The 22,899-nt window shown below is 45.2% G+C and overlaps 1 long non-coding RNA gene across 2 annotated transcripts; it reads left to right on the plus strand.

Moving 5' to 3' along the window:
• Positions 1 to 7,212: 7,212 nt before the first annotated feature.
• Positions 7,213 to 20,864, plus strand: LOC142828954 (uncharacterized). 2 transcript variants are annotated; one of them, XR_012903134.2, is made up of 3 exons: positions 7,213 to 7,505; positions 19,350 to 19,617; positions 20,416 to 20,864. It is a non-coding gene; the product is annotated as an uncharacterized LOC142828954 (long non-coding RNA). The 2 variants fall into 2 exon arrangements; XR_012903133.2 differs by having other exon boundaries at positions 7,221 to 7,505; positions 19,350 to 19,586.
• Positions 20,865 to 22,899: the final 2,035 nt, after the last annotated feature.

Genomic DNA, 22,899 nt, shown 5'->3' on the forward strand with positions numbered 1-22,899 from the left:
CACTTTATGTTAGGGCCCCTCAGCCGTGCTGAGCACTCATCAGGATCACCAGAGCTGCCAGCCAATCAGGATGCCAAACAGCTGCTGGGGAGATGTACCAGGAGAGAGGAAGAACAACGCTCAGACATGGGTACCCAGTGAGGGGAGTGTAGGAAGTAGCCTAGGGACACAACATTTTAGTCCATTTGTTTTGTTACTTGGATCCAGGTCTGCAATTTTTAGGACCCTGGGCTGGGATCCAGTGGAGCAGGACGGCACCCTCCTCACCAGCATTGGGAACACAGCAGCAGGCAGGCTGCTGTTGCAGTGGAGGGGGACAGGCAGCTACTCTTGCTCCTAATCCTAGCAGCTGAGAGAGGCTGTGGGAGAACTTGGAGGGAATGCTAAGATGTGCAGCAATCAGCTCTGCCTTCCCACCACACAGCGCTGTCAATGATGGTGCCCCCAGTGTGGACATGATCTGTTGGTAGAGGGAGCAAGTGTGAACACCCTTTGGGGATTTTTGTTTTGTCAACTTTTGGGTGTCAACATACGTTTTATTGACAAATCTAAGTAGTGTAGATATACCAGAGTCAGTATCCTTGCTGGATTCTTCTGCACCTCCTGTAAATCCATCATCTCCTCTGGTTCTGCTCTTGGTCTCTCCTTGCTGGAGAGAATCTCCAGGTACGTCTACACAGCAGTGTTATTTCGGAATAATTTACATTATTCTGAAATAACATAGTTCACGTCTATACAACAAGTAGTTATTTCAACATAATATCAAAATAATGTGGAGCGGGAAGACTTCTTACTCCGACTCCTGTAAACCTCATTTTATGAGGAGTAAGGGAAGTCAGAGGAAGAGTGCTCTTTCTCAGATTTCCTGCTGTGTAGACAGCGCCAAAAGCCAAAATAAGCTATTTCGATTTAAGCTACGCAATTGACGAAGCTCAAGTTGCATAGCTTATTTTGGCTTTAGGCCTGCTGTATAGATGTACTTTCCATGTTAACAGCAGATTCTAATACCTTTGTCTCGCCTCTTCCTTCCTTTGGCATTTTTCCATTTTTTTGAATCATCTGTGTTACAGCAGATTGGAGTCATTAGCAAATCAACAGTTTAGTGACAACAGCTGGGGATTTCCAATATGTTTCTTCATTCAATCTCAGAAACAGGTCTCCTGGTTTAAGCCTGAGTAAGCTTTGGGCTTCATTCAGATGATTAATGGAAGAAAGCCTGAGACCTTTTAGATTTGATATCCCTCAATCCACATTATTTAACTAATGACATCATCCAAAGGCCTCCTCGGGGATTGGCAAATCTGTTAACCCTCAAGGGGTGATTTGAGCCTTTTCTTGTGACCAATGTGGCTACTGCCCTATAGCTCAGCGGAGCTAATATGAAATCTCCATGTTGTAGGCTTCTCCTAGCAATTGATACTGCTTTTTCTGTCAGTTCATTCCCTGTGGGTGGTGAGGGCTGGAAGCAAAATGTTTGAATTCATACTGTATCCTAATCACTTGGAATTCAGAGCTGACCAATGGTAGCTCACTGTTAGTATTTCTTTTTCAACAACAAAGGGAGAAACATGTCTTTAATGTTTTCTCTGACTCTGATGATATGAGTCTGGTGAGAATCAGAAGCTCCAGGAAAAAAAGTCAATGATTGCCAGGTAGGTAGGCCTTTTCCTTCAGGCTACGTCTACACTGCAGGCTTCTTGTGCAAGAACTGTTTTGCGCAAGAGTGTGTCCACACTGTCATGTGCTTTTGCACAAGAGATATGCTTTTGCACAAGAACATCCATAGCAGTGTGGATGCTCTCTTGTGCAAGAAAGCTCTGATGGACATTTTAGCTATAGGGGTTACTTGAGCAAGAAACCCCTGTTGCCCGTCCACTCTGCCTTCTTGCACAAGAGCTCTTGCCAAGAGGACTTATTCCTCGTGGGGAGAGGAATAACTCTTGTGCAAGAAGCCCTCTGTTTGGATGCTTTACTGTAAATTTACTTGCACGAGAACACGTGTGCAGCGTAGACTCTCCATAAGTTCTTGCGCAAGAAGTCTGCAGAGTAGATGTAGCCTCAGAGTGCTGTTCTTCTGCTGTTAATGTGCGTGTTGTTCTATCAGCTAATGCTATGGATACAAGAGGTTCTGTGTGTTGTTTTTTCTGGTTCTTCTGCTTGACTTTCCTAATTCTATTATGCATTTTAAGTTCTGCCCAATGCTGAACCAGCAGACCAGCTATCAAGGTCATTCTCAGAATTTTGTGAGGCCCTCTTGTGTATTCACTAAGATTTCAGAATGCAACAACTGTGGGACTACAATATGATTGTCATGGGTTAATCAGACCTTCCTTTTTGGAGACTTTCCTTCTCATTATGCAGAAGTTACAAGCAGATGGCACAGTCCCTGGTAAGTAACAGAGCCACCAACGTCTTATAAACTTGAATAAGTTTGATGTTTCAGGCTGGTAGGCTACTCAAATGGCACTATGCTACTATATCCCCCTAAACCACTGAAGAATCCAATGGAGCAATTAGGCTACTACCCTGGTGCACATTATGAGTGAACTCTTGCACAAAGAGGCACCTTGTCTAGCTCTTTGCTATGTATTGTAAAAATATCGGTGGCTTGTGATGTGGCACTTGCTCAAAACTGAGACCCTGGCAAAGTTATCTGAACATACTCACTTGCCAAATATTCTCTCTCTATTTAGGCGTTCTGGTCTTGGCTCTGGAACAACTTGCTATAGGGCTTCCATTCATTTCAGTGTAACTGGAGAGGCAATCCGCCATGAATATAGCTGCTAGCATCTGCTGGAATGGCTGTAGACTTGGAGACATCTTTAGCTTCAGCCCATGGTGTTACTGCAAGTGACAAGGTGGGAAACCAACAATCTTACCAAATATCTTTTTTTCCATTGTGGAAAGCAACTACCCCATATTCAGTGGCCAAAGAGAATAGCCAGAAACAGTTCTAATTTTCTAATGATAAAAGAGTTTAGTAGCATAGGCAGAAAATACCAGCTTGCTTAAAGGTTTTCTTTGAGCTATTTTCTCCTTGATTTCCCTTTAACAACATTAGGACTTTCTGCTGCTCATCTTGAATGATTTAGTTTCAAAATAAACTGTTTGAAAGCTTAAGTTCTAACACCGGACAGTGATTATCCTGAAAACAATGAACTTAACCAACTACCTAAGAAGGAGTTGGAGGGATTTATAGCTTTCAAAGGGGTTGATGCTAGCTTGCCTTTTGTCTTTCCACTAATGCCTCTATAATATGTACCCTGGACACAATGTCTTTTTGAACTTTTTTTTCTCCTTCAGTGGAACTTTAAGCCCCTTCTACCACCTAATTCACTGCATACAAAAGAAGATTTAATATCTTCTAAATGACTGTATAAAAAACAAAACTACCAGATGGCAGACTTAGTCGCTCTAGGGGATGCATTCTGCCTTTCATACGGAGATTTTGAATGGAGTTTTGAAAGAGAGGACCAGTGAACATGTTAAATCTTCTTTTAGTGAGGTGCTGTGATCTAACTGCAAGATGTAAATCTCGCCCATGGCTCAACAAAAGAAGAGAAGCACAGGGATACTGCTTTATTATGAGTGCTAGAAAAAACTCACCTTAAATATGAACTTGGACATCTCTTCAGAATTTTCTTGCAACAGTGTTTGGATGATTTGCCATCCAGTGCCTCAGTATACCTCAGATTATGACATAACTCTATTAATCCCAGCAAAGGGTAAAATTTGAGATCATTACTTTTTACCAAAGACTCCCTGCCATTCCTTTACTCCCAAATTCAAATACTCACATAAGAGGTAGCTATTCTGTTTCATTTTCTTCTAGTGTCCCGATGTGACAAGCCACCTTACCAAATACAGTAAAACCATCCAAAAGGGTGCATTTCTCCAAGACCAATTGTTTTGTATCATTCACATAGCAAATTTTGTATTTGATTAATTTTGCCTCTCTTCCTGTTCATGTGAATGGTTTTCTCAGATTCATTTGCTGGGAATTAATTATTAAATACTTTCTGAGAATAACTCTTGATTTTAACTAATTTGCAAGCAGCTGCTTGGAAATACTTGATATCCAGACTGTTTCACTGTAGATCACATGATACATTTCTGTTCCCTAATTTACTCTTGGAACCGGTTTTCCCTTTACATTGGTTTACTTTTGAGTAAAAATTCAGTTTTTCTTCAAATAGTCACACGGAAATCCCTAGCAGGAAGCTCATTCACTAGGACATTTGCAGAAAGAGAGCACAAAAAGGGCAGGAACATAGCTGAAGCATAGCTATTAAAAATTTCAGATGATCTGTTACAAAAATAGGATTCCCTCAGCTAGGATTATAGGATCCCACGTCTCCCTTCTGCCCCCGCTCTGCTTTGAAGTAATATGATTAAATGGGGATACTTCAGCTTCACAAGGCAGAAGCTGCTAGATGTTGACTGGATGCAAACCATGAGCAGATGGTTTCCTCTGAATTCAGAGGCACAGGACAAACTGTATATATTTGTAAATAATCAAAGAAATGCCTGACCGCCAACAGTTTTGACACTCAACGAGAACATCCACAGGGCCCCAAAATCTGACCAGGTCCTTGGGTGAAAAAGGGGCAACAGTATCCTTTAGCATGCCCAATATCTGATGCATCAGAGGAGGAAAATATTTCTATCATGCGTCTAATGATCAGCTTTCATCCTGAAGTACTAGATCTGACCTCTTATCTTAGCATGCATTACTGGGATAGCTGCTTAGTAACAAGTAAAGAATTCAACCTAACAACGGTTCATTCATCCTTGCACTGTGTCAGCCAAAGAACAAGCTTTTAGATAAAACATTAGTTCTCTACAGACCTTCAGCTAACAGCATGATTGCTGTTGAAGCCACTATGTATATTAAATAGCAGCCCATTATCATAAAAGAGAGAAGTTGTCATTCTTACATACAGCTGATAGGAGAGAAGACCATTTTTCTCCAGGATGAAAGAATCAATTTGTATAGAAAAACCATGACTATATAGACATTAGTGGTGAAAAACAAATACTACTGGTTGGATCACTTTCTGAGCTATCATCAGGCTTGCCAATGGGGCTGTGGGGGAGATATAGGGAGCAGTTGCCCTGGGACTTGGTGATTCAAAGGAGCCTGGGGCTCCTGCTGCTGCTGCTGCTGCCCTGGGCCCTTTAAATTGCTACTGGAGTGCCATGCTGCTGATTGCAGGCAATGCTAAGGCTGGGGGGGAAGCAGGGCGGAGGAGTTCACTATGCTCCGGGCAGTGCTGGGGACTGCATGGTGCATTCCAGACAGTGCTGAGGACTAGCTGCCCTTGGTCCCTCCCCTTCTGCCCTCAGCCCCATCACATTGCCCAGGGCCTGAGGAGGCTGTTGGCCCCTCTGGCTATTGTAGTAACTTTCATTTTGCAGTCCTTCTCTGTTCTTTTCTCACCACTCTAAGGGTATGTCTACACTAGCCCCCTAGTTCGAACTAGGGAGGCTAATGTAGGCATTCGGAATTGCAAATCAAGCCCGGGATTTAAATATCCCAAGCTTGATTTGCATGTTCCCGGCCGGTTGTCATATTTTTTTTTTTTTTTAAATTTACAAGCCTGGACTAACTGCTCATGTCTACACGCTGCAGGTAGGAATAACAGGTAGTTCGATTTAGGGCTTTATTTCGAACGCCCATTTCCCTGCCGCGTATAGATGTGGGCAGTTAGTCCGGGCTTGTAAATTTCAAAAAATGACGACCGGCCGGGAACATGCAAATCAAGCGCGGGATATTTAAATCCTGGGCTTGATTTCCAATTCCAAATGTCTACCTTAGCCTCCCTAGTTCGAACTAGGGGGCTAGTGTAGACATACCCCAAGGGAAGTTCATGAACCAGCCAGAGGAGGTACAGATCTCCCTTGCAACTTAGCACTGATTCATATATTAAAAGCAGCCTGTATTATAGATGTATTGCTTTGACAGGTTCAGGAGTGGGAATGCTAACAACTAGTCAGGAAACATAAAGTATACTACAGCTCAGGGCTTGTCTTCACTAACTACACAGTGCATCGACGCTGCAGCGATCAATCCACTGGCAGCTAATTTATCACATCCCCTTATCCCCCAGAAGACAGGGTGGTAAATATATCAACTTCAGCTACGCTATTTGCGTAGCAAAGATTGACGGAGGGGGAGAGGTGGTTAGTGTAGATAAGACCTAAGGTTTTTGAATGTTGTCATTGTGACTGAGACTACGACAGTGCTTTCCAGCCTCTGCTGAGAATATTAGCTGTTATTTCTTGGTTTTTATTTATATACCATTCATGATTTGCTAAGTGTTTTTCAGGCTTGTTTAAAAAAAAGCTCTCTGTCGTAGAGAGCATACAAACTTAGTGGTCAGTGTATTGCATCAGGACAAGACGTAGCAAAAAGCAGCGTGACTGAAGAGTTGAGTTCAACGTTCATTGTATTACTTCCTCAATTTTTGTTTTATTATTTATACTGGATCGTCAGTCCTCTAACTTGTTAGCTGTTCTCTGGAAGGAGAAATAGGGTTTCTAGGTCCTTTGAAAGACAGGTATTTTAAGAAGGGACTTGAAAAAGAAAAGACGTAAGGAGAGGAACTGCAGTTGTAACTGTATGTGCCTTATCTCTCTCCCAGCCAGTTCTGCACTTTTAATATGGAGTCATTAGAAACAAACAGCAAAAAAGATGAGGAGGCAGAGAGTGTTCATGCACTAGCATTTTACCTCTGGACATGTCATTTCCAATCTAGCTGAGGTCATAAGTGAAAATGTGTTGATTGGGTTGTCACAATTGTTTCCTTAGGGGACATGGTGGCTAATTTTCATGAAATCTCTTCGTTTTTCTTTATCTGTTTAAACTATTTTGGGACAGAAGATTGTGTTTAAATCATCACAATTTTATTTGACAGTGTATTCTTATTTCTTTGAGTTTCCTCTGTGCGTGATGCATTTCCATTCCTTGCATTTCAAAACAAAAGTGATAGCTGATCAAAACCCTGTAATGTGAACAAACAAAGATGAGTTAGAAGGAATAGGTTAGCAACACAACCACGTCCTATTGCAACAAAAAATAGCTAGATTAGAAATGATTAGGCTATACAAATATTTAATGAGCTATAATTAGCGCTAACATGGCATAGCTCCCAATTTTCACCACGAACCAACCATGTGGTAGAAAAGTATAATGAATTGCAACCTTTTTAAAGTTTCTTTGCTTACTTTTTTGACTGAACTTTTTTTCACTCTCGTAGATGTTTGCTAATACAAATTGATGGATGAAATCCTAAACCCATTAAAGTCAATGGGAGACTTGTCATTGAATTCAGTGGAGCCTGGATTTCACCCAACATGTTTACCTAACAATTACTTATTCAGAAGTGATCAAGGCCGTCTTCTATGCAAGCACGCTGGGCTTGGCTGAGCTAGATGGAGTGGTGGTGGAGATGGAAGAACTTGATGCTGCAGGGATCTACTGGCCTCAGTGCAGGAGTCTGCAGGTAAACTGCTACCGCCGCTGTTAGCACACGCTAATTTCATATCTCATGTCTTCTCTGCAAAGGAGAGGTGTGGCTGCAGCAGGTTTAGAAGTAACAACAGTGAGTAAAAATAGCAAGAATATAGCAAGTAACAATAGCTATGAAGACACTGCAGCATACTAACATGGCCTAGCCCTGCCCACTTAGGATTCTGGATATATATTACTTTGAGCTAGCTTTGACCTGTGTAGATCAAAGCTAGCTCAGTTGTATCTATATGTGCTGCATTTACATCTCCCAGCTGCAATGCAGACGGTAGCCTAGGGTATGTCTAGACTACAAGCCTCTTTTGAAAGAGATCATCTAGACAGCTACGAGACTTTCGAAAAAGCAAATTGCACCCAAACAAGAAAGCACCCAGGCAAGCCGGACGCTCTGTTTCGAAAAAGGCCTGTTTATGTTCAAGAACGCATTTTTTCGAAAGAGCTCTTTTGAAAAAAGGCATTCTTCCTCGTAAAATGAGGTTTACTGCTGTCAAAAAAATGCCACGTTCTTTTGATTTAATTTCGAAAGAATGCGACGGCAGTCTAGATGCAGGTGAAGTTTTTTCAAAAGAAGGCCACTTTTTTTGAAAAAACTCTATAGTCTAGACATAGCCTCTGATTCTTTCAGACTCCTGCTATTGCATGCAGTCCTAGCTGGAGAAAAAAACCTTTTTCCATCCCCAGCTGGACAGAGAACAGTATCCCGTCTGGTCATACTCAGACCTGACAATATGTATCTGTGATTTCCATGCTCAGTTATTGGAACTCATCTCAAAGAATGAAACCTCACAAGCTAAGCTGGTACAAAGCATAGCGTCCTCTCTGCTTAGCAACAAGGGTTTCTAAGAAGACATCATATCTGCAATGGCTCACCATTCAATACCGAATCCAGTTCAAGGTCTTTGTTCTATGATTCAAAGCCCTCCATGGAACTGTTCCTAGCTTCCTCTTCTGCAACCATGGTTTTTCACAACAGCTGCATCTCACTGTAACAAGGAAACTGGTGACCAGTGATAGAGTCTCAGACACTCAGGAAACAGAACTTTTGCAGGGTCCAGAGCAAGACTATGGAACTCGCCCCTTTTCCCCAATCCAGAGATGGAAAGGATCAAGGATCTCACCCTGTTCAGCATTCAGTATGAAAGTTGTCCCTTTGAATTAGCTTCCCCTACACTTTTTCAGAACTGAGTAGCCAACCAACAAATAACAAATCTCATTTCTAATCCTAGAATCAGAGTGAACAATCTACACCTTCCTATAGGAAAAGGGGGTGAGAGTAGGGTTGCTAGATGGTTTAACAAAAAATACTGAACACCACCACCCCCCACTCATAAAACAAAAACAAAAAAACAAAACCATGGGGGAAAAAATTCTGTTGGGGGGGGGGAAAGGGGGGGAAGACCAAAGTTGTTGAGCAAAATAAATTAATTAATTAATTAAAATAAAACAGCATTTAAACAGCAAGGCCCTTTCATTTCGTGCAGTTAGAATAGGGATAGGAACAGGGGAGCGGTTGAGCACTAAGACCCAGGGAAGGCATTGCTTCCCCTTGGTCTTTAGGCTTTTTGCTGGTGGCCATTTTGTTTTCTTGATCAAGCCAGAACACAGCTTCCCTGCGGAACCAGGTAAGCAGGAGGTCTGGGGATGGGGGTGTCGGGGAGGAGAGGGAGGCCGGGGCTGGGCCCAGTTGCTGAGTGTGTGGTAGGGTTGCCAGGTGTCCGGTATTTTTGCCTCCTGGCAGGGAAAAAAACCAGAAAATACCGGACATTTTAGGTGTCCGGTATTTTCTGAATTTTTTTTACCAGACAGGAGGCGAAAATACCGGATTATTCGGGTCAATACTGGACACCTGGCAACCCTAGGTGAGAGACTGCTATTTGAGGAGGGTGGGATTGTAATTGAGAGGCACTTAGATACTGCAGAGATGGGTGTGATAAAAGAACCTACCCAGATAGACCAAATGAGCTAGGTAGCGCTGTCCTCATTAGTGCGGAAGGCTGAGTTGTATTCCTCAAAAGTGGAGTGGCTGAGGGGTGGAGCCAGAGCCATCCACACTTTGTACCTGTGGGATCAGGCTTATATGGGCAGTAAATGTGGTTGTTGAGGCATTCGATCTACCTCTGTCCAGTCTCCAGTGCACACATAATGCCTAGCACCACCCCCACTGAGGCCTCTTTCCACCACTGCATCTGTGCACTTGAAGGCACAATTTAGTCCAACAATTTAGTCTTGCACCAAGTTGCCATTGTAAATATAATCTGTATTGTCTGTCTTTGTAAACCCTCTCCAGAGCCCTATATAAACAACAGGAGGTGCAGGAACCTCTCAGGATCCATAGAATTATACCCTACAGCTCTACTAATTGGGTGTTAATCATGCTGACTGTACTCAGGCAAAAGAACTCTTTTAGAAGTGCATATTTCAGGATCAGGCCCTGAGCATCTTGAAAGAGATGAATAATAATCAGTATGTGCAGAAATACTGCAGTTTGCATCTCAAAAGAACACTTTAAATCTGCTTAGCAATTTGTAACGCCCACAGTAGCACACTGTGTAACGCTGCAGTACAAGACAAAACCACTTACACATTAAATACGGTTCCAGAATTTGTCTATCACCAACTCACAATCAGAAAAAGGAGGAAGGGGGAGAACAATATACAGGTTGGTTTGAGAAAGAAGGGAGTTGGTCTCTTCTCCTCAAACATGCTGTTTTAGTCTCTTAATACTATTTTCTGAACTCATAGTAATTACCACCCAAATGGCCCTTAACCCCAATCATGGCTCTGTTGTCTCTCCTGACAGTTGTTTCCTCTTAAATGTAAATGTTTTTCAGAACTGACAACTTTCTTTCAACACATACATTAGTGCCTGGAAAACCAACCCACATTTCGCAAAGATGATATTTGGTGAATTACATTATTTTTCTAAAGTGAAAATCTCAACACTTCTTTGATGGGCTGATGTCTCCTTGTCCTGCCAGGCTTTTAGCTTTTTGTGTGTTAGCCACATGCTAATTATGTGTTTAATCCGAATGGATTCATGCTGCCGGCCACTTTGATCAGTTAGCTAACATTATATAAGGTCCCTACTCAAAAAATGTCTCAGTCGGACTCATGCCATTTCTGCCATGGATGGATAATATAAAACCTATTTTGAGGGCCTTTCACATTTGTATTTAAATGTATGTCTTTTTACTGATTATTGATCTAGCGAGCAGAACTCTTTCAATTGCTGTATTCCATTATTTTACTGGTTAGCACTAAGAATGGATTCTGTACTATTCAAGACTGCAAGATAAAAAACAAAGGCAAGATCCTTCAGCAGGAATATTGAATTGAACCTTGTTGGTCTGCACCCGCTTCGAACCTGGTTCAAACTCCACTGAAGAGCATGCAATCTGAAAGACAAATATAAAGGCAGAGTGCACTAGAGATTCCAGAGAAGGGAATAGCTGGATATTTTTGGTCACTTATATTCTGCACTGTATAGGCATTGCAGAAGAGATGGACTTGGGGAGCAGGGTTTGAACAAAAAAGAGGATATTGACTGGGAAGGTCATTCCAGGCAAAGAGGTCAACACTGGGAAAGGAGTTGAATTCACACAGTATTGACCGAAAAGAAGAAAAGAAGAGTTGATAATCTGTAATGCCCAACCTTCCGAGCAATAAGAGATGGGCTTCATGTGGCGATATGACATACCAACAAGGCAAAGACCATTAAGGCCAAATTGGGGAAGAAGAAGTTCATCACCCTGTGAAGTAACGATTGTTCTTCGAGATGTGCCCCATGGGTGCTTCACTCCTGGTGTTGGGTCCCATTCTGGCGCCATGAATTGGAGAGCTATTAGAGCCGTCGTCCGCTGGACTGTGCATGCGCAGCTGCCTTTGGCGGCGTTCATGCCTTTGATGTATTGCACGTGGTCAGGCCCCACTCAGTTCCTCTCACCCCCTATCTGAAATGAGAAACATAGAATTCTGGAGCAGGGAGGAAGAACCGGCTCGTTGATGTGAAAATCCAAACAAACTTTCGGAATAAACACCGGATGAGATCTCAGTGTCACCGAATCTTTAGTAAAAACTGTGTAGAGTGGTGATGACATGAACGCTGCTATCTCACTGACTCTGCGAGTTGATGTAAAGGCAAGCAGAAACAGAAGTTTAGTGGTAAGAAGTTGTAATGATATTGTCACTCAAAGTGGGGGGAGGTGAGTCAATGAGTCCAGAACGAGGTCCAGGGCCCAGGAAGGTGGTGGCGGTCATCGTGGTGGGTTGAGGTTTGTGAATCCTTTCAGGAACCTCTTTGTGGTGGGGTGAGCAAACAAGGAGAACCCCTCCTCCACACGATGAAATGCACTAATTGCCGCTAAATACACTTGCAAGGAGGCTATTGCAAGGCCTGTGTCATGAAGATGTAAAATATAATCAAGTATCTATGATATATTTGTCATGTGGGAATCCATATTGTTACTGTTACACCAGGCTTTAAATCTAGTCCATTTGGCTAGATAATTTGCGTGAGTGGAATCCTTCCTGCTATGCATTAATACTTGTTTGACTCTTTGTGAACATGAGTGCTCGGCAGAGTTGAACCAACTACCATCCATGCTGTGAGGTGCAAGGTTTCGGGTTTAAATGGATGACAGAGGGAGCTGTTGTCTTGAGTCAAGAGGTTTGGGAGAAGAGGAAGGGTGTACGGTGTTCTGACGGACATCTGGTGGAGTATTGAGTACCAGGGCTGACGCGCCCATGCTGGGGTTATGAGGATTACTCAAGCCTTTTCTATGCTGATCTTCTCCAGAATCTTGGGTACTAGGACGACCGGGGGAAAGGCATAGAGCAATGCCATTCTCCAGTGATGGAGAAAGGCATCTCCTAGAGAGTGGCGTCCTAGTCCCGCCCTCGAACAATAGTTGGGGCACTTGGCGTTGAGTGAAGTTGCGAACAGGTCTATCGTAGGAAAATCCCATCAAGTAAATATACGATGCAGAATGTCCATGCGAATTTCCCATTCTTGATCGTGGGGAAAACACCTGGGCTGTGTCTGGACTGGCAAGCTTTTCCGCAAAATCATCTGCTTTTGCGGAAAAACTTGCCAGCTGTCTACATTGGCCGCTTGAATTTCTGTAAAAGAACTGATGATCTCATGTAAGATTGTCAGTGCTTTTGCGGAAATACTATGCTGCTCCCATTCTGGCAAAAGTCTTTTTCCAAAAAACTTTTGCGCAAAAGGGCCAGTGTAGACAGCAGAGATTTGTTTTCTGCAAAAAAGCCCCGATCGCGAAAATGGCGATCGGGGCTTTTTTGCGGAAAAGCGCGTCTAGATTGGCCACGGATGCTTTTCCGCAAAAAACGCTTTTGCGGAAAAGCGTCCTGCCAATCTAGACGCGCTTTTCCGAAAATGCTTTTAACGGAAAATTTTTTCATTAAAAGCATTTCCGGAAAATCATGCCAGTCTAGACGTAGCCCTGCTGAGTGAGTCCGCAATAGAGTTGTGGATGCCCAGTAGATAAGAGGCTGTCAACGCAGTGTTGTTGCGGATACACCAGTTCCACAAACGGATTGTTTTCATACAGAGGGATCGGGATCGAGTACCTCCCTGTCTTTTCACGTAGTACATGGTGGCAATATTGTCCGTGAGGATTCTGGTAGTCGTGTTTCTTATATGGGACTGAAAGTGTTGGCACATGTGTTGTACTGCTCTTAACTCGAGCACGTTGATATGTAACAGCATCTCCTGCGTGGACCAGTGACCTTGGACTGTCAAGTTGTCCATTTGTGCTCCCCAACCAGTAAGAGATGCATCTGTCGTTATTTGTGTTGATGGTTGTGGGCGATGGTAGAGAATGCCCACCATGAGGTTGTGTGGCTTGGTCCACTACTACGGGGATTGTAGCACATGTGGTGGTAGCACCACCACTTTGTGGATGCTGTCTCTTGCCGGAGTATAAACTGTGGCTAACCAGTGCTGGAGGCAGCGAAAATGCAACCTTGTGTTTTGGACTACAGTAGTTGAAGCAGTCATGCGTCCCATTAGTTGTAAGCACACGCGAACTGGAAGTGTAGGAGCATGTGTCAGCATGTGTACTAGGTCTTGGATGGCGCTGAAACGTTCGGTGGATAAGTAGGCCTGTGCTGTCTTTGAATCGAGTCTCGCCCCCATAAACATCAGGTCCTGGGTTGGCTCTGGTGAAGACTTCTGTGCATTTATGAGGAGACCCAGAGAAGCGAAGGTTTGAGAGGTTATTGCTACCATTTGTCTCGCCTCTGTGTATGTTCGGCCTCTGACGAGGCAGTCATCCAAGTAGGGAAAAATTGTTACTCCTACTCTGCGCAAGAGGGCCGCCACTACCGCTAGGGTTTTGGTGAAGACCATGGCTGCGCATGCCAGACTGAATAGCTTGACCCAGGACATGTTGGAAATAGACATATGGTGTGAAATACTGGAAGAGGGAGGACTACAAGCTATCTTGAAACATTTACATGAATAATAAAATGGCATTTCAGGCTGACAAGGTGAGTGCAGAGAACAAGTTGATTGGGGAGTTAGATAAAAGTGTCAGTATCTCAATGTAATTTTTTATCTCATTCCTAGAGAAGATTTTCAGAAACTTTGAACAAGAAGAAAGGATGTCAGCAAAGAGAATGTTGCTGAAATCCCTAAAGATTTTCAAACAATTATCTGAGGAGAACTCTGAGATGGAGTTTACACTTAGCGTGAATACAGAGAAGACCAAGACTGTGTGTAGTATAAACATGGATAGAAAAAAACCCATAACTAATGGTGGGTGGAAGGAATAGGAATTAAAAGATGCCTGGATCAGAGAATCCATGTTATATCAGACAATAAGAACTGGGTGAATATGAATTACTACTGGATAAATAATGGTTAGAAGAAATAACAAATGTACAAAGAATAGGTTTCTTCTTACTGATATTATGGTAAATAGTTTAAGTCCCAAATTAAGAATGGTGAGGAGAGAGTTCCATATGTATTTTTAAAGTTTTAGAACTTTTTCCTGCAGTGTTAGCTGAAAATCCAAACACAAGAATATTTGTGCTAGTACACAGAAATTGGAACATAACTCTGCTTATAAACAGAAAAGTGAAATTGACTTCCCTACTTTCACTGTCAAAGGGCAAAGAAATGTAAAAACTAATTAGGATACAGGATGAATCAGGATACATGGCATACAAGTAAATGAAATGTTTATAAGTTTCAGTGCTAATGCAGGATATTATACATAGTTAGTCAAATTGGAATCTGATCTGAACCCTTGCCTGGATCAATACACTTACCCAGATGGAAAGTGTCATGAGATCACTAGTGGATAGTTTCTCATTTTTACATCTCACCCAGAGATGGTCCCTCCCAGCTTATAAGGATGATTTGGAAGAAGAAACACCACCACATTAGTCATAAACAACAGCAGATTCAGGTTTCCCTTGAAGGTCTCCCATCCATGCACTGATAAAGTCTCATGCTGCTAGTCTTAGGAGAGCTGACAAGATCATTGCCCATAGTCACAGTCAATTCAAATTGGCCTGGTGTATGAACAAATGCTGATTTATTAAAACCAGAGCCATGTCAGGTCTCTGGTGCCTGGAAATAAAGGTTAACACCCCCATCCATGAAATAGGCTCATCTCCAGTGATCCCAATGGCTATTTGCTTCTTCAAGTGGTTAGTCTGGCCCTGTGTTTGCAGAAAGATATCATACTGCCATTGATTGAGGACTGAATATGGGAAGCATATTGTTCAATTATGTACTGTGATAGCACTTGTAGTAAGATAAGGGCCTGAAACAAAAGCCTATGTAACACATTCCAACTACTACAGCGCCTAGGGCTTGTCTACTCTACATGGAAGATCGACACTACCACAGTCGATCTTCTGGGGTTTGAATGAGCAGGTCTAGTGATGACCTGCTAATTCAAAGTGAGAAGGTGCCCCCTTTGGTGCTGGTACTCCTGCTCCTCACAAGGAGTAAGGGACGTCAAGAGGAGCATTTGCTCCCATTGGCCTCCCACAGTGTGGATGGCATGAAAACACGATTTAAAGTAAGTCGACTCCAGCCATATAATTAACATAGCTGGAGTTGCGACTCTTTACGTCAACTTTCCACTTTAGTGTAGACCAGGTCGTAGAGGTCCCAATCAAGATTTGGGCCCCCAGGGTGATGAACGTTGCAGTCACATATTAAAAGAAAAAAGATCTTACAACTGTAATTTGCAATCTGCTCTTTCACATGACCTACATTTTTGTGTCAGGTTCTTAAGAGAGAGTGAGAGAGAGAATTAGGCAACTGTTTGATGACCGTTGAGTGCGTTTGGAATATTAGCAGCAGTCCTGACTGAGAAGGATTAATAGGCAGAGTGCAAGTGAGGGGATCAAAGGTGAAAAATAAGTGTAGTTTATCAGAGGATTGCAGAAATAAAGGAATTAATTACATTGTTATCATCATCCCATATGTGGTATAGAGTTAATCAGCTATGAATAAAAGCATATTAGCTCAGGGAGAATTATTCATGCCTAGCAGGTGTTCTCCCAATCCTCATCCATAGAAGCAGGGATTGTGAACAGTAATTGGTGTCCAGCCCTTCTCTAGCCAGCAGCTATCATTCCTGCCGGCCTGAATTAATCATCCAAATTGCTATGTTGGTCTGCAACAGCAGTTTTCAAACCGTGGCCCAGGGACCCCTGGAAGTCCATAGACCATGTGCAAGATTTCCAAAGGGTGCATATCTCCTTTTGACATTTTTAGGGGTCTGGAGATGAAAAAAGGTTAGAAAACACTGGACCACACAATATTTTTCACCATAATGAGATTTATATATTATTTTCATAGTGAGTGAGTTATCTAGATTGAACCCAAACTTAGAGAGATAGGAGCCTGAAGGACAGTTGAGTACCCATGGAAATTTTGAAATACCACCTCCTATTAATTTCACAGAGGTTTGAAAAATGTTTAATTTATCTAGTCTGTCGCTGTGTGGTAGGGAGTGGCAGCATACTAATACCAAAAGAGACCCTGCATACTGGTCACTCAACATTCAGCAGAAAAAGGGAAGCCAGATATCTACCTTTTAAATAAGAATTTCTCTTTTTATACATTTCAGAAATGGAGTTTTTATTTGTAACAGCCGAGGTTCAGCCTATACAGAGGGAAACCTCTCAGGACCTTGATCCTACAAAGAGATTTCACAGAAGGGGATAAGCACCTTACAGGATCAGGCCCATATTGATTAATGATCTTCCTGCCATTTAAGTCAATAGGAAATCTGTAGATATCAGGGGAGCAGAACTGGGCCCTATGTGAGCAGACTAACCTGTTGCACACGCAGGACTCCATCCTGCAAAGTTTTAAGTACAGGCAGTCCCCGGGTTACGTACAAGATAGGGACTGTAGGTTTGTTCTTAAGTTGAATTTGTATGTAAGTCGGAACTGGTACATATTGTAGGGGAAACTCTAGCCAAACATTTCTCCAGAGCTCAGTTTTTTTCTCCCACACCTCACTTCCCTCAGTCCTTTATTCTCAAGACCCTCCTTCCAGCCGACAGCAGGGGGTGTTGGAGCTGCCCAGGGGCGTCTGCGGGGCCAATGGACCCAAAGCTGGCGGGGCGGGGTGCCTCCCCCACTGTTGCCACCTCTGGTGGCGCGGGGGGCGCTTCCCCCCAGCAGACCAGGGAGACGCGAAGCGACTTTTCTTGCCGCGGAAGACACGGGCGACGGGACCGCGGTGCGTCTCGGCGGTCCTGCCGCCCGCGTCCTCCACGGCGAGAAAAGCTGCTCCGCATCTCCCTGGTCTGCTGAGGAGGGGGGCGCTAGCTCCACGTCTCTCTGTTCTGCTGGGGGGAAGCGTCCCCCGCGCTGCCAGAGGCAGCGACAGTGGGGGAGGCACCCCGCACTAGCTGCGCCACCCCCTCCCCCCATTTCTAACTAGGGATCCGATGTAAGTTGGATTGATGTAACCCGGGGACTTCCTGTACTCTGGCCCCAGTTCAACAAAGCACATGCTTAATTTCAGCACCAGAATAATCCCCTTGACGTCAATGGGACTATTCTCATGCGTAACTTTAAGAGTGTGCTTGACTTCTTCATTGGATAAGGTCTCAAGTGCTCGTCACTTGGTAAGATCAAGCCCCTGGACTCTGACTAACACTCAGTGAAGTCAATAGAAAGACTTGCTGGTTTTAGTGGGATCTGGAAATGCAGCTTTAATCTGCACAGGAAATTTGGGACCTTCTCACATCACCCCTTCTTCTCAGGTGACACTCCTCAGAATTTCTTCATCACCCCCACAAAAAGAGAGGGAAGATGGAGCTCCTTATAGTCCTTACAATTCTGTAGTAGAAAGTGTCTCAGAAAGCACTAGACAGTGCCATGTTCTTCCTACCCTTCAATCCATCTGCTGTGTTATGAATTTGATGGAACATTTATATGTCTCTGATCAATCACACAAATTAATAACATGAAAACATGCCTGTACTACTTCATGCTGATATGGTTTCTATTGTTGTGTTGTTTCATTTCTTTAAGATATGAGAATAAATCTGCATATTATGGGAGCAGGAACAAGGGCTTTAAGTGTGGGATGAAGGGTATTTCCAACAAACACTGTAAATGAACAGTTGCCCATATTCATTTTAAGCTTTGAGAGTAAAGATTATAGGCCAAATCCATCACTGTATAACCCCAAAGAAGTCAGTAGATATATCTTATAACATTTATTATCATTATGACTTAATATAATTATTTAACTCTTTAAAAATAAATTACGGGCTAAATTCAAATCTTATTGGTGCTGCATCCATTTACACCTCTCTGGGGGTATGTCTACACTACCCCGCTAGTTCGAACTAGTGGGGTAATGTATGCATACCGAACTTGCTAATGAAGCCCGAGATTTGAATTTCCCGGGCTTCATTAGCATAAAGCCGGCTCCGCCATTTTTAAAAGCCGGCTAGTGCCGGCACGGGCTAGATAGTTCGAACTACGTAGCCATTCCGATCTATCTGTACACCTCGTTCCACCTCGGCACGGGGTTCGCACTAGCCGGCTTTTAAAAATGGCGGAGCCGGCTTTATGCTAATGAAGCCCGGGAAATTCAAATCCCGGGCTTCATTAGCAAGTTCGGTATGCATACATTACCCCGCTAGTTCGAACTAGAGGGGTAGTGTAGACATACCCTGGGACAGGTGTCCTGAGGGGAACTCCATTAAAGCTGGGAGGTTATATCAGAATTCATCTGGCCTAATATCTTTTCACTCCAACATACTGTCAAATTGTAGGCCTTGCTTCTGCATTTGCCAACACAAAGTGGGCTGTTGTGTGTATGCAGAGCCTTGTTCTGCCTCTTCTAAACGACAGGATCGGGACCTTAGCAACCCTAGTGTGCTTTCTAAGCAGAGTAGGCCGAGCATTGCCTGAAGGTGTCCTCTCTCTCCAGAACGTTGGGATGGCTGTACAAATGTTTAATTTACTTTTAGCTCCCTCTTGTGGTTCCCAAAAGGCTACATGGCCATTGTTGACGTTTCATTTTTATAAAGTTATCTGTAGACACTTTAGCAGTACAACCCAACTAATGATTTTAAACTAATGGGAATCCTTCCACTGACTTTAATGGACTTTGGATCAGGCCTAAATAATTGTTCTGAGTTAATCCTCTTTGCTTGTCTGACCAAGTAAACTCATGGTTCCAGCTCAGCTTCCTTAATCAACGTGTTTTAGGAGATCATCTCCTGTATACACATCTCACGCACTTCAACTATCTGCAACTTTAATTTACCTTTGTCTCCTCCTCTGGACCTCCCCTTACTACAGGCAGCTCCATCACATCCTGTGGAGGAGGAGGGGGGGACAGTCTCATCCCTACTCTTTGTTGTGGACTCTGTGCTGGAGATGCCCATCGTCACCCTCCCAGGGGGCAGAGCTGGTGTGGAGGAGGAGGAAGACCAGGAGAAGTAGGAGTTGGACAAGGCCAGCACCAACTCCATGCCTGCCAACCAGGACATCATGCTCGCCTTGCAGCTGCTATCCTCCTCCCAGGATGTCTCCCAGGTATCATCTAAAGCTGGGGAAGGTCCCTTGGGTGAGTGCCATTACTTTCCCTAAATGCACACCTGTTGTGAGGAGATGCTGCGTGCTCCTTGCTTGGCCTTCTTCCCCGGGGGATCATGCATCAAGCCTGTGCATGTGGAGCACCAATCTGGGGCACACAGCCCCAGGAGGCTGCATCAGAGGACCCTTGTGCTCTGGCTCACAGGATGTCTGGAGAGGCCTGCCTTACTCCCGACACTGGGGTGAGACACCTTCCCTCCACAAGCCACCACTAGAAGGAGGCAGGGGACATGGAGACACACGCACACACACACACACGCGCGCGCACGCGCACTCTGAGGAGTATCACACATGGCACATGGGCCTGCCCGCACTCTCAGGGTGGCATCTGCTTCTGGGGACAGCATGACGAGGCAGAGGAGCATCTGCGGCTCACACGCACCTCCCCCCAACTCCCTGCCCCCCTCTCCTCCAGCATCCCGGGATACAAATCCTCCCCCTGTGAGACGCCACTATTGCTGGACCCAGCGAGTGCACGGCATAGAGGGAAGCCCAGCCACCCCGTGACCTCCCTCCCACCTGCAGGCTCCCGATCTTGCTAGTACCTTCCCGTGCTTGCTTGTCCCCAGGACGTGGGGGTAGTGAGGATCCCCTCTTGAACATCTGTGTCCTTGAAGGAAAGGACCAACTGTCTAGGCCTTAGGTGGCCTTGCTCAAAGCACATCATCTTTGTCTGACCCGAGGCCTTTCAGTCTTGGCTCAGAGATGAGGTCTAGGCTTCATGCATGGTGTCTCCCGGAATGACTGCCCTTCTCTTTGTTCTCCACAGCTGAACCAGCTGCAAGAGGGAAGCAGTCACCACCTCCCACTAACCCCACATGATCCACCGGTGCTGGAGAGCCCATGAGGACCTCCAGAGGGAGCATATTGCTGCCCAGCAAGCCACGCAGTGCTCCAAGGACTGGCAGGACCAGAGACTGGAGAAGGACCTCCAGCTGCTCTGTGACACCTGGCAGGAGCTGCTGCATCAAGACCGATCCATCTGTGCAGCCTTCCACATGGTCATCGACCACCTGCTGGCCACTCCCGTGCCAGCTTCTGCCCCTCTGGCTTCTCCTCCTAGCCCCCACCCCCCACCCCGTGAACCCTGGACTTGAGGCAGTGGCACTACCCAATGCAGTGTCACTCCCAGTCCCAGCCCTGAGCCTTTCTTCCCCCCTCCTACCACTTCCATTTCCCTCCTCCTCCTCCCCCTTCCAGTCCCTCCCCAGTTACATTTACCCCAATAAAAATATAGAGTCTATTGTTCCAAACCAAAAGTGTACTTTATTGTCTGTGCAGGAAAGGGGAGCAGGGAAGGGAAGGCAGGGGAGGGAAGGGGTGTGGGAGGAAAGGCAAAGAGGTGCAATGCACAGGCCCCTTGTGGGGAGGCCCAGGGGAGAGTGTCACTGGAGTCCTTGTATGAAACTCTCCCTCAGGGCTTCACGGATATGTACGGCCTCCTGATGAGCCTGCTAGATAGCAGTCATGAGTGGCTGCTCAAAGTTCCTGCTGATCTGGCCGGCCTCTGCCCCCGACCCTGGCAAGAAAGTCTCCCCCTTATTTTCATAAATATTGTGAAGGACACAACACACCGCTCCCACCTGGGGGACATTCTGTTCACTGAGGTCCAGCTGGGTGAGAAGCAATGGAACCTCCCCTTGAGATGCCCGAAGGCACCCTCCACAACAGTTTGGGCACTGCTGAGCCTGGCATTAAAACGTTCCTTGGTGAGGTCAAGGTGTGCGGTGTAGGGCTTCATAAGCCAGGGGAGCAGTGGGTAAGCTACATCCCCTACAATACAGACTGGTTTGTACACATCCCCAACCCTGATGGTGCAGCTGAGGAAAAGGGTGGGCAGGTTACGGAAGATGTCTGTGAACTAGTCACAGTGGTTGAGGAAGGCCTGCAGGACCACTGAAAAGTCCCCTTCCGGTTAATGTATTTGGATGCCCGGTGGTCGGGGGCCTGGATGGGGGTGCTGTCAGTAGCACCCCTGCAGTTGGGGAAACCCATGGTGGCAAAGCTGGCTATGATGGAATCCATGTTGTCCAGGTTGATGACTGTGCAGCAGGAGAGTGTTGATGGCCCTCACCACCTGGAGAAGGAGACAAACAGAATCACAAGATTGCCAGGGCCCTCAGGAGTTCCCCAAGCTCAAGCCCCCTAACTCCTCCCACACCAGGAGCAACCCTGACTTGCCCCATCAGGGCTTTGTGATGGTTGATCTCCCCCATCAGGGCTTTGTGATGGTGGGACTGAAAAACCTCCCAGTGAGGGGGCTTTTACCACCTCCTCCCCTTGCCTAGGGAACCCCACTCCAGCAGTTCATTTCAGCACCCTTCTGGGACAATAGCCCGAAGGTGCCAGACCTGCATGACCACAGCCCTGACGGTTGATCTCCCCACACCAAATTGATTCCCATCTGATCTGTAGCTGTCTGACATGGTGAGCTTCCAGAGGGCAATGGCTACCTGCTTTTGTAGGGGGATGGCGGGTCTCATGTGGGTGTCCCATCACCAGAGGACAGGAGCAAGCTGCTCACAGAGCTCCAGAAAGGTGTCCCGCATACAGAAATTCTGGAGACACTGCTGGTCATCCCACCACTCCAGGACAATCCAGTCCTACCAGATGGAGCTGGTGTCCAGTCACTAGAAGCAGCAGTGCACAATGTTCAGGGGAGGGTGGCTGGGGTCGAGCTGCTTGAGCAGCGCCTGGAGAGGGGTAAGGAATTGCTCCAGGAGGACCTGGAGTCCTGTTTCTGCAGGGCCAGGAAGGCAGCCCCAGAAGCTGCATCAGGAGATGCACTAAGACATATAAAAGCCATCAATTGCTTGGAGCCAGGTCCGGCACTATGGCTAGAGAGCTGAGGTGTCTGCAAGAGCAACTTCAGCAGGCAAAAAAAAGGCTTTGTTGTCTCTCAATGAGGTAGGCAAAGGAGAGGAGCCTGAGACAGAGCTGTACGGGGGGGGGGGTCACTTTAAGCTCGAGCCTCAGATAGCTTCAGGCAGCAACTCCAGAGAGTTGGAAGAGAGTGCTGTCCTGATGCCTTGCCTGAAGTGCTTCCAGGTGGCCTTAAATGTGTTTCGGTGCCCAATTTATGTGGATGCTCTATTTCGAAATAGCTCAGCACTATTGTAATGGGCATTTGCTGTGTAGATGTGCTATTTCAAAACAAGCCATTTTGGAATATTTCCTCTGAACTAGCTTGTTCCAAAATAAGTGTGCAGTGTAGATGTGTCCTCATTGAATAGGACACCCCAAGCTTACATAA

This window comes from Pelodiscus sinensis, chromosome 5 (genome assembly GCF_052426305.1).
Source record: "Pelodiscus sinensis isolate ZL-2025 chromosome 5, ASM5242630v1, whole genome shotgun sequence".
NCBI lineage: Eukaryota > Metazoa > Chordata > Testudines > Trionychidae > Pelodiscus > Pelodiscus sinensis.